This window comes from Pogona vitticeps, chromosome 6 (genome assembly GCF_051106095.1).
Source record: "Pogona vitticeps strain Pit_001003342236 chromosome 6, PviZW2.1, whole genome shotgun sequence".
Classification (NCBI taxonomy): domain Eukaryota; kingdom Metazoa; phylum Chordata; class Lepidosauria; order Squamata; family Agamidae; genus Pogona; species Pogona vitticeps.
Genome location: NC_135788.1, coordinates 76,888,819 through 76,905,043, shown reverse-complemented (window position 1 = coordinate 76,905,043; position 16,225 = coordinate 76,888,819). Strand labels below are relative to the sequence as shown.

The 16,225-nt window shown below is 38.4% G+C and overlaps 2 protein-coding genes across 3 annotated transcripts in view; one reads left to right on the top strand and one right to left on the bottom strand.

The window, feature by feature from the left end:
- Positions 1–16,225, bottom strand: part of TPPP (tubulin polymerization promoting protein) — a 99,722-nt gene that overhangs the window by 13,992 nt on the left and 69,505 nt on the right. The gene's annotated exons all lie outside the window — the stretch shown is intronic.
- The window catches only part of CEP72 (centrosomal protein 72), an 89,930-nt gene extending 73,705 nt beyond the window's left edge, over positions 1–16,225 (top strand). The window contains exon 14 of the transcript XR_013537437.1: positions 1–16,225. This exon is cut by the window's left edge and continues 3,240 nt beyond it. The gene's annotated coding sequence lies outside the window, so the exon portion shown is untranslated.

The following is a 16,225-nucleotide window of genomic DNA, read 5'->3' as shown; positions in this document are numbered from 1 at the left end:
TCATCTCTACTTAAGAGTAATTCTGTTTAAAGAGTTAGGTCTCACATTTAATAGATCTAATGCATATCTGATAAAATTTCTACTGGGAGATAATCCACCATATATTTCTGAAAAAGTAGTCGGTTTTGCTTTTAGAGCAACTGTTGTAACTGTAGTGATGATGATCAGGCTTTATCTCTTGATTGAATTGTGTCCATGAAAATGTTGATTTTTAGCTGGTTTAGATGAATAACATATTTGATTATTTTATATTATTCAAACTTCTTTTGTAATGGCACAAATAAACTTGTCTGTCTATAGAGCTTAATGGGCAGCAAGACTACATGTCCCAGTGTCCTCCATGCCCAAGATGGCCTAGCCCCCTCTGGTTGGCCATGTGACAGTGTAGGTGGTTGACAAGAATCTTTGATTTAATCCTTTTTAAGTGAGTCTCCAGCATCAAAACGATAAATCAGGGCTCTTATGTCATTACCAATTGCGAAATCCTTCACTGATCCCTACAGTTTGCCACTTGGGTCAACAATGCTATTGTTGCCTTGTAGACTCATAGACGGATGACTGAAATGATTCACAGCCTGATAGTCCTATTCCCCTTACTAATGAACCATTGTCATTAGATTGTTGACATACAGACATGGCAGACATAGTCTCACTGCAAAGTCTGAGGAAGTGGAGTTGATCCACAAAAGCTCACATTAAAATACAGCAGCTAATCCTTAAGGTGCCACAACCTTTTAATCTCAGTTTTTGATTTGTTTATATGTCTGATATGTTTGCACTGACTAAAATGGCTACTTCTTCAAAAACCACAATTTTCTTCAAAAATTAAAATGAGACTTTTTTCCTTCAGCAAACGTTTTTTTTCTTGAGTTTTAACTCAAAACAGTATATTCTGACTCTGCATAGGGATAATTTTACAGAGGAGAACAGGAATGACAGGAACAAAAATATATGCTCATAAATGTGCTCCAGGGATTGAAAGGGAGTAGTATCTCCAAACATTCTTTAGACACATGCACACACATACCCTGTGAGTTCAGTAGCATCGCCTAGGAGCAGCCAACTCCTAAATACTTTAAAACATTGCAAGATAAAAACAGGGATTACTTTCTCTCAGGGAAAACTGTCCGTATTATCTGTATAAACAGCTCCATCTGCTTGCCCGCAAGTGAATCCCTATGTCAACCACTGTAAACACTCTGTTGCAAGATGATGTATAGGGACATCAAAGAAAAACAGACAAGTGAACAAGGTGCAAAGGAACTGGACACCCCAATGTAAGATATCTTACCTATTAAACTAAAGTGCTGGTTACCACCATCCCCATTCAGCCTTACCATTATCCTGAGAACTTGAGAATGTTCTAGAAAGCACCAACCACTTAATTGTGACTGTACATTGAGAGGCTTCCAGATTAGGCTTTCATTGTGCAGTCAACCTGTCTCCTTCGTGGAACTTGGAGGAGGAAGATTGACCAGAAAAACTCATCTTCCCTCTTGGTAGTCTGATGCTACATAGCCAAGGGTGGTGGAAGATGGGAGCTGTTGTTCAATGATTTTTTGAGCAATGTAGGGGAGGGCAGGGCTCTTCACTGTGGGGATTTTTTTGGGGAAGAAGCATGAAGAGAGGGTCATTTCCACCCCCTGAAAAGTAAATTAAACTCAAAGTGCATTGACATTTTTTCCTTCTCAAATTTTATCTGGAAGAGGCGGATTTACAGCCTCCTCCTAATTATGCATCATTACATTAATATTACTATATTAGGTTAGAATTATATACTGAAAAAACCTATTTTAATGTGTGTTTTTAACCTATTAAAATGTCTTTATGCAAATATGGCGGGTGGGGGTCAGAGGTTACTTAGATATTATAAAAGGGGGGTGTGACTCAAAAATCTTGGAAACACAGTTCTAGCTAGTCTTCTCTATTCATAGTGATGCAGGTAACACTACAAGAGTCAAACAGGAAAATGGTAGTCAGCAATCCTTTTAGTTGTGGAACCAAACTTTGATGCAAAAATTCAGTCGAGTATGTACTCCTTTCTTTTCTAAACCATACATTTGTATAGTGAAAGGGCTGCTGTTGCAACCTACTATAGTGAAAGCTGCACCCTAGTAGCAGATCTGAACCTACCAGTTGAATCCCCATGATGTGTGAACCCCATCCTCACCAGTCAAACTACCATGACTATAGTCCCATTCTCCTGTCTCTGCAAAAAAGGAATCTAGTAAAAGATGAGGGAAGGTTGCCTTCAGACATGACAACCAGGAAGGAATTGTGGTCTCGCCTCTTCTGGTGGTTCACCTGCTGCCCCTCATTCCTGCTTCTCTTGGCCTCTGCAGATGTGGCTTTCATTTTTTCACCTTCCTTCCTATCTGCACCTACTTCCACTTGCATTCTTTGTTGGTCACATCAAAATTCGGGGTGGAAACACCTGGGAAACCAGAACCAAGACAGATCCTTAAGCTAACAGGCAGCTACTATAAGATGGCTGTTCCCCTAGTGCCTGCTCCCTTCATTGCATATTATGACATCGTGTGACATCAACTTACATTGACATAGTATACAAAATAACATACACCAGCTTTAGCCAGTGAGAGAGAACATGCAAGGCAGAAACATATAACAAGCTGTATTTAACAGAGCAGCAAAATATACAAGGAGCACTGCTCCTCCATCTTAGCTATTGGGCAGTAGGAAAGGATTTTCACTGTGCCATTCTCCTGCCCACATTCAGTGTCCCAAATCAGAATAAAAGAGGGAAGAAGGATGCAAGCAGTAAGGAACAGCCTAATTGACTATTGATCTAATCTTCTTCCTCTGAGGTCAGTTGAAAGAGATCCTACCAGTTGAGTGACAACGTAACGCTAGCCAGCTGATGCCATCCATAATAATCTATTTTGCTTTATATCTGAAGGTTTTTTTCCTTATCTTTCCTAAACTTTCAGATTTGCCCCACTGCTCTACTGTTACCTCTGCCTTCACCCTTATTAAGAAGCTGCTCTGTGGTAGGCCTCTGATGTTCAGAGCTTCGTAAACTACTTCTGAGCCTACAAAGCTCATTTGCTGTCTATGCTGTGGCACCCAGTTCTCATGCAGGATATGTAATCTGGAGGTGAACTGAGGACACACAAAGTTCACATATTCTATTCTAGTTCTTTCATCTCAAGACTGAAAATGGCAGGACTTGTTTGAGGCTTATATTTATCCATCAGTCAATGATGTGACATTCAAATACAGTATAAACAAAAGCCAGCTAAACAGTGAGTGCCTGACCTAATTAGTCGATTTTCAAGAGAACTCCTAATGGACAGAGACCAATATGTGGTCTTCTACTAAATGTTCACATTCACTGTTAATTTAGAATACGGTGTGTGTGTGTGTTTTGTTTTTTTACTTAAAAGGAGCTGAATACTATACCCAGATAAGCAGCAGACGAACAGTACCCAAATTAAATGATAGCAGTGAAACTTCTTCCAAGAATCTAGGTTGTCTTTTGTTCAGGAATGAAGCTAGCTTGTTCATATATAGTACACATCACAACTAGGAAGACAGGGTTGTATGGGAGAACAGTGGGGGACACCAAGGGAAACGGGTGGAATGAATGATGATACAGCAATAGGAGAGAGCTCTGCTAAGCAAAAGCTGGCTTGCCTGTGCAATAATGAGGTTAAGGAGATAAATTCAGAGATTAAGGCTGAGTGTTAACATCTGAACCTAATATGACTAGCATTGTGCAGAGGTTGCTAGGCATCCATATTATGTGTATGTGATCTACTAGTCTTCTCTTTGGACTACAAAGCAAATCTTTTACAGCAAATTTGGGTTTTTGAATGTGAAAAATAAATATTTTTTAGAGCAACGGTTACAAATGAGAGAGAAGAGAAAAATAATCATGTTATTTTCATCCAAATGTTTGCAGCACCAGGTGCTCCTTTTTAACTTAAGACAGCTTTACATGTTGAGAAAAATATTGATTGATGGAGCGTTATTTGCAGGCTGCCTTTTTCCCATTGAGGGGACTCAAGGTGTCTCTCAACGTTAAAACAAGTAAAATTAAAAGCACAGTAAAGTGTACAATCAAAAAGCAATTAAATTATAATAATTAAAAGTACATTAAGTATACATTTGTGTTATCAACATTCAGGCTGTCCTTTGCTATGCAAAGTCTGGCATCTTATTTCCTGCTGGCAACACGGGCACAATACTGTGCAGAAATATTGGGTCGTTTCATGACGTTTTGAATTGCAGATACACAGCTACAATATCCCATATTCATTAAACTGGAGGGGTTTTTTTAAAGAACTGAATTCCTGGCTTTTTAACAGGGGAGTTTAAATATATGCACTACACACAAATTCCATCAGTACTACCCAATGCTAGAGGATCCTAGAAGATGAGCACACGATGTGTACTATGGTTCCTGGGAGAGGATGGAAGCAAAAACAGCTTGGATGCAGCTGTACTAGAGGAGTCTCGTGGTTAAACTGTAACAATGCAGCCCAAACTCTGCTCATGGTTAGCATTCACTGCCAGCAGATTTTGGCAGCTGGCTCGAGGTAGACTTAGCCTTCCATACTTGTGAGGTCTGTAAAATTAGTACCTAGCTCACTCGAGGGGCAGTGCGTAGCCTGTATAATGAAACTAAATCTCCCAGACAGTGCTTTAAGCACTATGAGGTGGTATATAAGCAACACATTTTGGTGTTGTTGTTTTTTTAAACAAACTCCATTCCAACATATTTTGAAGGGCTGCTTTGGAATTAATGAAATGGCGAAACAAAGGTGTGAATAAGTACAACATACACAGTGAGGAAACACAGAAACCCTTTAACCTCTCAGATAAACTAATTTGACCATGCCCACACTGCAGAATGCAGACTAGAAAGCTGTTTCAATCTCCAAACCCTTTCTTTGAGGTAGTCAACCTGAGGGGAAAAAAGCATGTCAGCCAAAAGCTCTATAGACATGTGTCCCCTAGCCTTTTGAAATTAAGTAAAAAACGGGGAGAGGTTGGAATTAGCAAAGATTGTCACTGGAAACCAGGATCAAAATCATCCATGCTATGTGAAAGACAGACTGAAGAAAGACAGGGACAAAAATATATTCATCTGAAATGTAGTATTGGAAGAGGAGTGATACAGATACCAAAGATAGTCAGAAAAGCAGGAATGTGGATGCTCAGTCAAGTTAAGACTGAACTCTCACTAGAGTAAAAATGACTCAACTGAAGCTATATATAATGAAAATAGAGAACTGGCCAGAAAATACCGTCTTGCTGAGAAAAGTGGGCTGAGGCAGAAGGGAAAAAAAGATTTAACATGAGAGGGGTTGCCACAATAGAGGACGCCACAGCTGTTAGTTTGCAAAGCCTGACTTACTAGAAAAGACAATATTGCCAAGAAGGGGTTGGAGGCAGTAGGAAGAGAGAATATCCTAACATGAGATGCTTTTGGTTTGCAATATCTCTTAATGATAGGACATTCTGGATGTCAGTAACTCATAGCAATCATACATCAGGCATGGCTTGACGGAACATCGTATCTTTGGAGGTTTTTTTTTTTACTTAATTACCAGACAATTGTATTGTGACAAAATGAGTGAAACAGTCATTAAAACTTTGCTAACATCAGGTAAGACCACCCCCAGCCATAAAAGCAAAAAACAGTAATTTCACAGCTTAAATGAGTGAGGTTCTGAATATTTATCCTCTATACTTCTGAAATATCTTTTAAAATATTTTTACATGCCAGGATTCCTTTTAAATATATATTTGGCCATAAAGGAGTCAAAAAGTTAATTTGGTCCTGAATGATAGGGTCAAAACTTCAGATCAACATTCCTGACTCACAATCTGCAACAATGTTCCTAAGTGTGAAAGCCCCCCCCCCTTTTAAAAGAATCAGTATTTCACCCACTACAACCTAGATTCCCTCCAAATAAAAACAAGGTCTGGGACCAACCATTCTCTTTCAAGATAAGAAAGACTGATTTTTTTTTAAATATTTGATCTGTTTTAAATCTGCTGACAAAAAAGGTCACCAGTGTCTGCAGGGGGGTATAGAATGTGCATAATATCTTTAAAACTATTTGACTAAACTTCCCCAAATTTGGACCAGTGCAAGGGCACTGTCTTCTACCTCTATATCAAACCTGGTACTAATATGAAGTACAGTGTCAAAATTACAAGGTTTTCTTTCGGCTGCTCCCATTTTTAGAACTGTGTTGTAGAATCTTCATTTGCTGCACCGGCACAGTATCATCTCTGGACTCTCATGAAGTGATAAAAAACCCAATCTACTCGTTTAGGCTTTATAACATTCTTTTAGCTTGACATTTGCTAATCATATTTAAGGCTTCTTAAATGCTTGTTTAATAAAGTAGCTGAAAAAATTATCCCAAAATATTAAAAGCTCTGTGTTTGGGTAATGTGATAAAGTAATTTCATAGAAATGATTCCCTGTGAATGTCTACAATTTTTTATCATGCTTTGACAGCTTTCTGAAGTTTTCCCTTGAAAAACTGTTGTACAATGAGAAACACATCCAATATGTTATAGAAGCATAACCAAAACACTGGCAAGAAGAAAAACGTCACTGTTGATTCTTGAGGTTAGCTATGCTCCACAGCCTAGAAAGGAACCAACTCTTGTTCATTCATCAAAACTGCTTCTCTCAGACATTTTCCCAGTATTCCCAAGGTCAGCCAGAGATGCCCTCTGTAAACAGAAGATGCATTAATACCTCTGTTCTGTGCCAGGTACATTGGTCTGGTTTGTGCCAAGAGAAATACAGAAAGCTTCTTGTTATGAACATGTTTTAACTCAGGCCACCAAACAATGTAACTCACAACCTGAAAAGTTTATTCTCTTGTGTCAAGAATGTTTGCTATCATGGGACCAGCTCTGTGCTCAAAGTTATTTAATCTGTTTGGGCAAGAGAAAACCTCTTCATGTTTACCTGCTTCTGTTTCTGTGTCAATCAAGAGCCAAACCTCTACCTCTTGTGAGGCAGAATAGCCCCCCTCACATACCTTCTGTTGATTATTTTAGGTGGGTTTTTTTTACTGCCACCAAATATGCTTGCTATTCAGGCTAAAGTTGAACACAGAATAATCAGGTTTTTACACTTATGGAGAAGGAAAAGCTCCTTTTCTACAAGTTTCTTAAACATCTGCGAAAAACCAATTAGCGCCTACACTGAGTAGCCTAGCACATAAACTCAGCAATGGATAGGCAAAACAACAATAACAACAACCTTAATCAATGCCATCTTCCAATTATATAGATTTGAGAAACAAGCAAAAGATGTTTTAGATATGGTCAATTAAAAAAAATTAAAAGAGCAAAAGTGCTTATTGTTTATAGAAATAAGCCCATTGAGCTAATAACAGGAAATTCTGCATCCCTGATCCACTTGCTCTCTGTAACTGTGGCAAATATCTAATCAATCCAACAAAATTGCCATAGGTACAGCACTTGCAAGAATGATGTGCTTTCTTTTGGAAAGGCAGACTAGCAGGGGGATTCTTGGAGTTATAATTCTAAAAAGTAACTTTTCAGGTTCTGGCATATCATATATTGCTGTTAAATTCTGTGTAAGCTTTTGATATATTTTTTCTGAGGACAGACAGATTTAATGAGTTATATGAAAAGGGTTCTATTAAGTTGATGGCAGCAATTGCTGGCCAAGTTAGGTCATACGTGCAGTTTCAATCTGCAAAGGCTGCTATAGTTGTGTGAGCATAATCTTGAACTGCAAAACTATTTTGAAAACATGCTTGGACACCTTTCACTACTGACATCACCACTCCAATGATGCTAGAAAATACCACTCCAAGCACTCCACCCCAGGATATCAGCGGCATTGGCCCTTTTACCATTACTATATCAGAGAAGACGCTCCAAACTCCCACTTTTAAATGATTTTTGTGCTATTAAGACTATTAACACACAGGCTCACTGCTGTGTATAGATGCTTGATGACTTGGCACTTAGTTGACTTCCAGCTAATGGGTAAACTGTCTGTACTTTAAAAGACTGAATTTGGGTTGCTACTTAGATAAAACACTACTGTGAGAATCCTTTCATAATATCAGTGCACATCACATTCATCACCAAGGTAATTTGCACTATTTGCTTGAGCATCATTCATGTGCCTGGCTATGCAACAGTTTACACAATGGACAGACTATCAAATGATGACAGTTGCTTTTAGAATTGTGCATGTGAGAATTTCAAAAGGGTTCTGGTCTGTCTTTTTCAAAGTCTGTTGAAGTTTTGAGATAAATTACTATTGTCTCAATCGCTCACCTGCAAGAGGACAAGTACCTGAAGGACCGCCTCCTTCCATATGAGCCTACCCGGCATTTAAGATCTACCTAGGCAGCCCTTTTGAAAGAGCCATCCCTCAAGGAGGTAAGAGGGATGGCTTGTAGGCAAAGGGCCTTTAAGGCAGCTGCCCCCAGACTATGGAATGCCCTCCCGACTGAAATTCGTCTGGCGCCGACATTGATGACATTTCGGCGCCAGGTCAAAACCTTCCTGTTCCAGAAGGCTTTTAATTGAAATAACATCAACTGTGGGTCCTGATGGCAATTTTAATTGTATTTTAATCATTTTATCTTTTATTGTATTTTAATTGAATTTTAATTGTTGTAAGCCACCCAGAGACCTTTGGGTAGAGTGGGCGGCATATAAGTTAAATAAATAAATAAATAAATAAATAAATAAATAAATAAATAAATAAATAAACTGAATGGATTGACTCCTTCTATTAAACCTCTGTCACAAATGACATTGGCAAGACATGTCTGCATATTGTCTGATCATCCAGCTGTACAAGCATTCCAATTCAGAAGAAAGCAGATGTTCTCACGAGAGAAGGCCTTATTATGCATCACCCCTTCAGCATAAGCAATTTGGGAGGTAGATCACAGTCAAGTAAAAGAACATCATTAAATAACAAATTTGTCCCAAATGTCAGAGAGTGCAAAGTGTTGGGTTTCTCTTTTTTACGAGAAAATGAAAGGCGCATTGCTTACACCAGTGAGCTCAACATAAGCAGTGCTGGAAGGGATCTCTTTGGAACACAAGATTCAACCAACCAAAGCTCCCCAGCTACAAAGAAATGTATTATCACTCCAAGCAACAGGCAACTGTGATATAAACAGACTACAGAAACATCCTCCAAAGTAAACAAAAAACGGAGAAAATTCCCAGAATAAAAAAGGCATGAAGGGTAGTTGTTTCCAATACAGTATGTGTTTTATCAGCATGTGCATGTTACACATGCATGAGAATAAAAGATGAACAAGAGAAAAGTCTAAGTGGGGGGAAAACAGACAATAGTTGTTACTCTGGCATTATCGCATGCCTTTCCAGGCTAGTCTTACTCCCCATCCCTCTTCTTCTAATGTCTGCCATGCCTGTATGGATGCGTTAAGGGAATCAGCAGGCAAAGTTGGTGGTGTAATTATATCATAGTGCTTGGGCTCTGCTGGGTGTTTCCTTTAGCAAATAATATGAAGCTGAGGGGGAATGAACGGCACCATGCCAACATAGAATAAATAAAACGCTGAGAGAATAAGAGATATCAATGCAAAGATATCATTCTCAGCATTATCTTTGTATCTGCGGTATAGGTGATACCAATACTTAGCAGCAACACTGAGTTTCCCGTAATATGCAGTTCTGCCTTTAGAAGCCTTGAACATGCCTAATTCCTTTCAGAAAAGTATTCCATTTGACTAGCTTCCAAAACAACCATAAAGAAGAAAACTGAAAAAAAAATTACACACCCTACCCAAGTCAAAAGTGCACGGAACACCTTCCATTGTTATTTATCCTAACATTAGAGATTTTAAACAGACAACTAAGAGGAAACAATGGAATTAGAGGCCTTAGAATCAGGGGAGAAGAATTTAAGCTACAAGCATATGCTGAGTATTTATTACTAATATTGGAAAATCCCCTGGATAGTATGGAAGAATTATTCGGAACTATAGAAGAATTTGGAGCTGTTGCAGGTCTTAAAATAAACTACCAAAAATGAAGGGTTTTTTTAAACTAAAAACATGAATAAAGAGGACGTTGAAAAATTGATAATGAAAACTAGCTTTGAGGAGGTACAAAATATCTAGGAGTTACCATTACAAAAAAACCCAAGTAATTTGATGAAAGAAAATTATTTTAAAATTCAGAAAGAAATACAGAGAGACTTGGAGGATTGGAATAAGCTATAAATCTCAATGATGGGACAATTCTCGATAATAAAGATGATGATTCTACCAAAATTATTATTTTTGTTTCAAAAATTACTACTTTTATGAAATTATAAATACTTTAAAAAATGAACAGCCAGATCTCAAAATTTGTATGGAAGACCAAAAAACCAAGAATAAAACTCAGAACATTGCAAGATTTAAAAGAGAGAGGAGGTCTAGGATTGCCGAATTGGTTATTATATTACAAGGCCTGTGCTATGGTTTGGATAAAATAATGGATAATATTAGAAAATCAAAGATTGTTGAAACTGGAAGGTCATGATTTAAAAATGGGCTGGCATGCATATGTGTGGTATGGAAAGTTCAAAGAGCAGACATATTTCTCAGAACATATTGTGAGGAAAGCGTTATGCCTACTATGGCAAAAGTTTCAAATGTAAACTTACAAGAAAATTCCAATATGGGTAGCACCAACAGAGGCATTTACATTGAAAGTATTGAATCAGAAGGGAGTTTTATTTACTTATAAAGACTTGTTAACTAAAGATCAAACTATGAAAGATAAACAAGATCTAGAGAAACTGGGTGTAGCGACAGATTGATGGTCAATGCTGAAACTAGAATTAAGATATAAAAAGGACAAAAATATGGGCTTTTTTGAGGGAAAAGTTCAGGTGGATTAATTATAGATTTATACGAAAGAGAAAATAATAAAAAAATGTACACATAACTATTAGAGCATGGTCTAGAGGATGAGAGGGTAAAGGAGACGATGGTGAAATGGGCACAAAACTTTGGCTATAATATTGATATTGATGACTGGACAAAAATGTGAAAAGATAACTATAAAATGATTAAATCAGTTAATCTTAGATAAAATATCCTTTAAATGTTTTACAGATGACATTTTATTGTGGTGCCTTGAATTACGAACGTCCCTACTTACGATCATTTCAAGTTACGAACAGCTCCGGACACAAAATTTTGCTTCCACTTGTGACTGGAGCTTCCACTTATGAACAGACAAAGGCAGGGGGAAAAGGTGGGAAATTCAAATTGCTAACTGTTGGTAGGTGAAGAGGCTGCTTCTTTGTACCTCTTTCACCCCAGCAGTTAGAGAGTGTGCACAGGAGGAGGCTTGGGACTGCTTTTTTCTGCTTCTGAGTGAGCGTGTGTGTGCTTGCAGGGAGGCTTCAGGCTGCCTGGTAAGGTAAGGTGCTGTTTTCTACTTTTAAAAAACTGTTCTGAGTGTTTTTGCAGTGTGGTTTTGAGTTGGGGGGTTATGTTACTATGCTGTGATGGGCCTTGGGGATTTTTGTTGGTTTTTATTTCCCATCATTTCCAATGGGTCTTGGGTTTTTTGTTGCTTTTTGGTGTGTTTTTTCCCCATTTCCAATGGGTCTTGGGGTTTTTGTTGCTTTTCAGAGTGTTTTTCCCATTTCCGAAGGGTGTTGGGGGGTTGTTTTGTTTTTTGATGTTTTTTTCCATTTCCGATGGGTCTTGGGGTTTTGTTGCTTTTTGGAGTGTTTTTTCTCCATTTTTGATGGGTCTTCGGGGGTTTGTTTGTTTGTTGGCCTCCCTCCCCATTTCCGATGGGTCTTGGGGGTTTTGGTTGCTTTTTGGGGTTTTCCCCCCATTTCCGATGGGTCTTACATGCTTCCCTTGCTTTTTCCTTTGTTTTCTTTGCATTTTCGACCTGCCCCACTCTTCTCTGTGTATTTCGGATCTGCTCCATTTGTTTCCTGTGCATTTCTGATCTGCTCCGTTTGTTTTCTGTGCATTTCCAATGTGTCTTGCATATAATAAATAAGCCATATAATAAATAAGATACCCTGGAAAGGAGCAACGTCTAAGTGAGCACATACACAGCACATGCCTCTTAGGAACAAACACATTACCAGTAGGGCAAAATTAACTCATGATACTAATCTGTCAAAAACTGATATTGTTCCCAACACCTGACTGCTACAAGCCCAAATAATTAATAATTATATACCATCCAGTCTATTATGGACGTGGTGGCGCTGTGGGTTAAACCGCAGAAGCCTGTGCTGCAGGGTCAGAAGACCAGCAGTCATAAGATCGAATCCACGCAATGGAGTGAGCTCCTGTCGCTTTGTTCCAGCTCCTTGCCAACCTAGCAGTTTGAAAGCATGTACAGTAAATGCGAGTAGATAAATAGGTACCATCTCGGTGGGAAGGTAAAACGGCATTCCCTAGTCACGCTGGCCACGTGACAATGGAAACTGTCTTCGGACAGGCGCTGGCTCTATGGCTTGAAAAGCGGGATGAGTGCCACCCCCTAGAGTTGGACACGACTGGACTAAAATGTCAAGGGGAACCTTTACTTTACCTTTACCAGTCTATTATTATTTATGGTGACCCTTTCCAAGGTTTTCTGGGTATAGAATGGTTTGCCATTCCCCTATGAGGACATCCTGTGACCATGCTGTAGCTTTCCCCAAATCATAGAATCATAGAACAGTGAAGCTGGAAGGGGCCTATAAGGCCATCAAATCCAACTCCCTGCTTGACCCACAAATACAAATCAAAGGATATCTGCTAGGTGGTTGACTAAATTTCTCTCGAATGCCTCCAGTGTTGCTCACCACCTCTCTAGGTAATTGGTCCCATTGTTGTACTGCTCTAATGGTTAGGTAGTTTTTCCTGATATTCAACTGAAATCTGGCTTCCTGTAACGTGAGCCCACTGTTGTGTGTCCTGCTCTCTCGGATGATCAAGAAAAGATCCTGCCCCTTCTCTGTATGACAGTCTTTCAAGTATTTGAAAAGGGTTATCATATCATCACTTCTTTTCTTAAGCCTAAACATGCCCATGTCCTTCAGTCTTTCCTAACAGGGCTTGATTTCCAGCCCCTGATCATCCTTGTTGCCCTCCTCTGAAATTGTTCCAATTTTTTCAGCATCCTTCTTGAAGTGTGGTGTCCAGAACTGGACACAAATGGCAAGCCCTAACCATTGCTGAATAGAGGGGAAGTAGCTCCTCGTGGGATTAATGGACTTCTCCAGCTACCAGCTATCAACAAATGGCATTACAGTATATCTCTCTTGGACAGATTGCACAACCAGAACTAGAATGAGGAGGTAGTGAACTATATCTAGATTGGTGGCTCACAAGCTGTGGAGACCTGTTGCTTACTGTAAAATTTTTGGACACTAATGTAGGTTAGCAGACATGCCTCCTTAACTGTTTGGGAAATAGATCCGCAAACAGAAGTAGCCCACAAACCCTTGGCCCACCTGCCAATATATATATATATATATTTCAAATACAAAGATTTTATTAAGTACGTCCTCCTCTTTTTTGAAGACACAGTTTCAGCACTCCTCTGAGACTCCCTCTCTGGTTGCAGGTCTTGTGATGCAGGACCCCAGGAGAGCAAAACAATGGAATGAAAACTCAGCTGTCCTGTCCCCCACCCCACAGACCTCTCTATAGTTCAGCAAAACTGTCTACAGAACTTCACATATAATCATCCCCACCAAGTAATGTAAGGCAGATCAGCTTGATTATCATTTTATTGCAGATTTGGAGGTGGAGTTGTGGATGAGTCAGAGAAAAAGGTGTCTTCTGTCAAGTAAAATAACACCAAAGGCAATGTTTTAAGTAGAATTTGGAGGCTACATGTGGTCCAGGGTGGGGGGAGGGAGAGATAAAGGGAATTTTTTTTATCTCTTGTATTCATCGTCTTCTGCATTTAACCCTTGCCATGCCATGTCCTGCCCTCTCACATTTCTGTCCCACAATTCCTCACAAACTATGCACGGGACATGGAGACTGACAGCAGCTATCAACAAAATCAAATGTGGCATCTTGCCCTGAAACAACCTCTCCAGCTGACGGAGAAAGGGCTGTTAGAATTCCTGCGCCTACGCGATGCCTCAGAGCCAGTGCCCTGTGGTCTCTTGTGTTTATTGAGAAGTATAAGGCAAACAACACGGCAGTTCTTTAAACAAAACAGTTTCCCACTATTGTTAAACACTGAGCCAAGTCAGTGACTGAACAAGATTAACAAATACACAATGAGCTACTGTCGTACAACAAGAGCACTCAACAGATCCACACTTTCATTTACAATGATGATGATTAGATATATTGAAGATATTGTCTTATGGCATGTTTAAGCTGGCCGTTGTATAAATCTTAAATATGCAAGAAGAAAAGTCTGTAAGGGAATGCAAACAATTTACATTGGCTCCTGTATTTTGATAAACCTATAATACATGCAGCTGAGATATTTTCAACTAAAACATGAAGAACACCTGAATTGTATGACAAATTAGTGGATTATGTAGACCTTTACTCTGTGCCAGACATCTAATAAGCACAAACTGATAATCTCTACAAGTGGAACCAAATGACATCCTTTTCAGTTGAGCAAAGATCAAATATTGTCTCAAGCATGACTAACTCTACTTTTATACTATTTTATCTATATTTTGTTATTATTATTTTCTATTATTAAGTGATAAGCTTTAAAACTTACATTCTCCATTTCTGGCAAGTAAATATACTCCAGATGGTTGCTCTGATGTGCAACTGTCCAAGGGAAAAGTTTGGAAGTATGGGATACAAAGCTCTACAATATTCTATATATAACAGTGCGGCTGCTCAGTATGTTTTAACATCTTGTTCAATATCAGTCTATTAATACTTGAGCTGAGCTAAAGTTTCTTGAGCAGCTTTATCACTTTTAAAAAGGAAGGTCATTTCAAATGGTATGTTTTCAGTGCATACATCTAAGGGCAAAAACATACATTATAGATGGCCCATGAAAATAAAATAAAAAATCTTACTTAAGGAAGGCATTTGAGTTCCACAACAAGAATTTATAATAATCTGCAGAGATGGAAGGGGAAATGAACTGCCAAAGCAATCTATCCCTTGCCCAGCAGGAGGAGAACTTTGCAAAGGCAAAAAAATCCACAAACATAGAGAGCAGGGAGGGTGAAACACTCTAGCTCAGGAGGAAGCATGTCTCCAGAATGTAACTGTGAATTGTGCTAGGAAGTGGTCACTAGGTGTAATACTGTGTTTCCCCAAAAATAAGACCTAACCTGAAAATAAGCCCTAGTATGATTTTTCAGGATGCTCGTAATATAACGCAAACCCCCCAAATAAGCCCCAGTTAAGTGAAACCCCACCCTCCACCAGGACCTCATTGTGCAGCAACCAGAAGATGACATGACTGTATTTGAATAAATGCAGATCATTGTACATGAACAAAAAGTAAAACATTCCATGAAAATAAGCCCTAATGCATTTTTGGAGCAAAAATTAATATAAGACCCTGTCTTATTTTCGGGGAAACATCGTAGTACAAGCCAAATGAGTGTGTTGATGATGATGAAGATGAAAGTTAAGAAAGATTACAGAGAAGCTAGAAGATGGAGAATAGATTCCAATATTTTTCAGTATACAGATGTAATGGATAGAGCTAAGAAAGAATGGATGGAAATATGGTCAATAAATGAAGTAGGTGGGAGTAAAAAATGAGTGTTAGGGGGCACTATGAAAGTAATTATGAGAGGAATTGCCATAAGAGATTAATGTAGAATAAAAAAACCTGAGAGAAGAAAATATTTAAAAAATAGAAGAATCATTAAAAGATTTAGAAATTAAATATTTTATAGATAGAGGTAATAAGAAATTATTAAAGATTCAAGCTAAAAGGAGAGAGTTAGAAAGCACAGAGTTAGAAAAGGTCCAGAGTGATTTGATATACTTGAAGAGATATTTTTTCGAGTATAGTAATAAAAATTCAAAGCTTCTAGCTAGAGTAGTTCAAACTAAAAGATCAAAAAACACAAATGAAGTGATCAATGATAAAACAGGAAAGAATTATAGCCTAATGAAGGAAAAATTAATGATATTACAAGAATTTTACCAAAATTTATATAAAGTTAATAGCACATCGAAAGAAGATATAGAAAATTATATTAAAGAAAATGTAAAGAGTAAACTATTAGAGAATGAGAAAA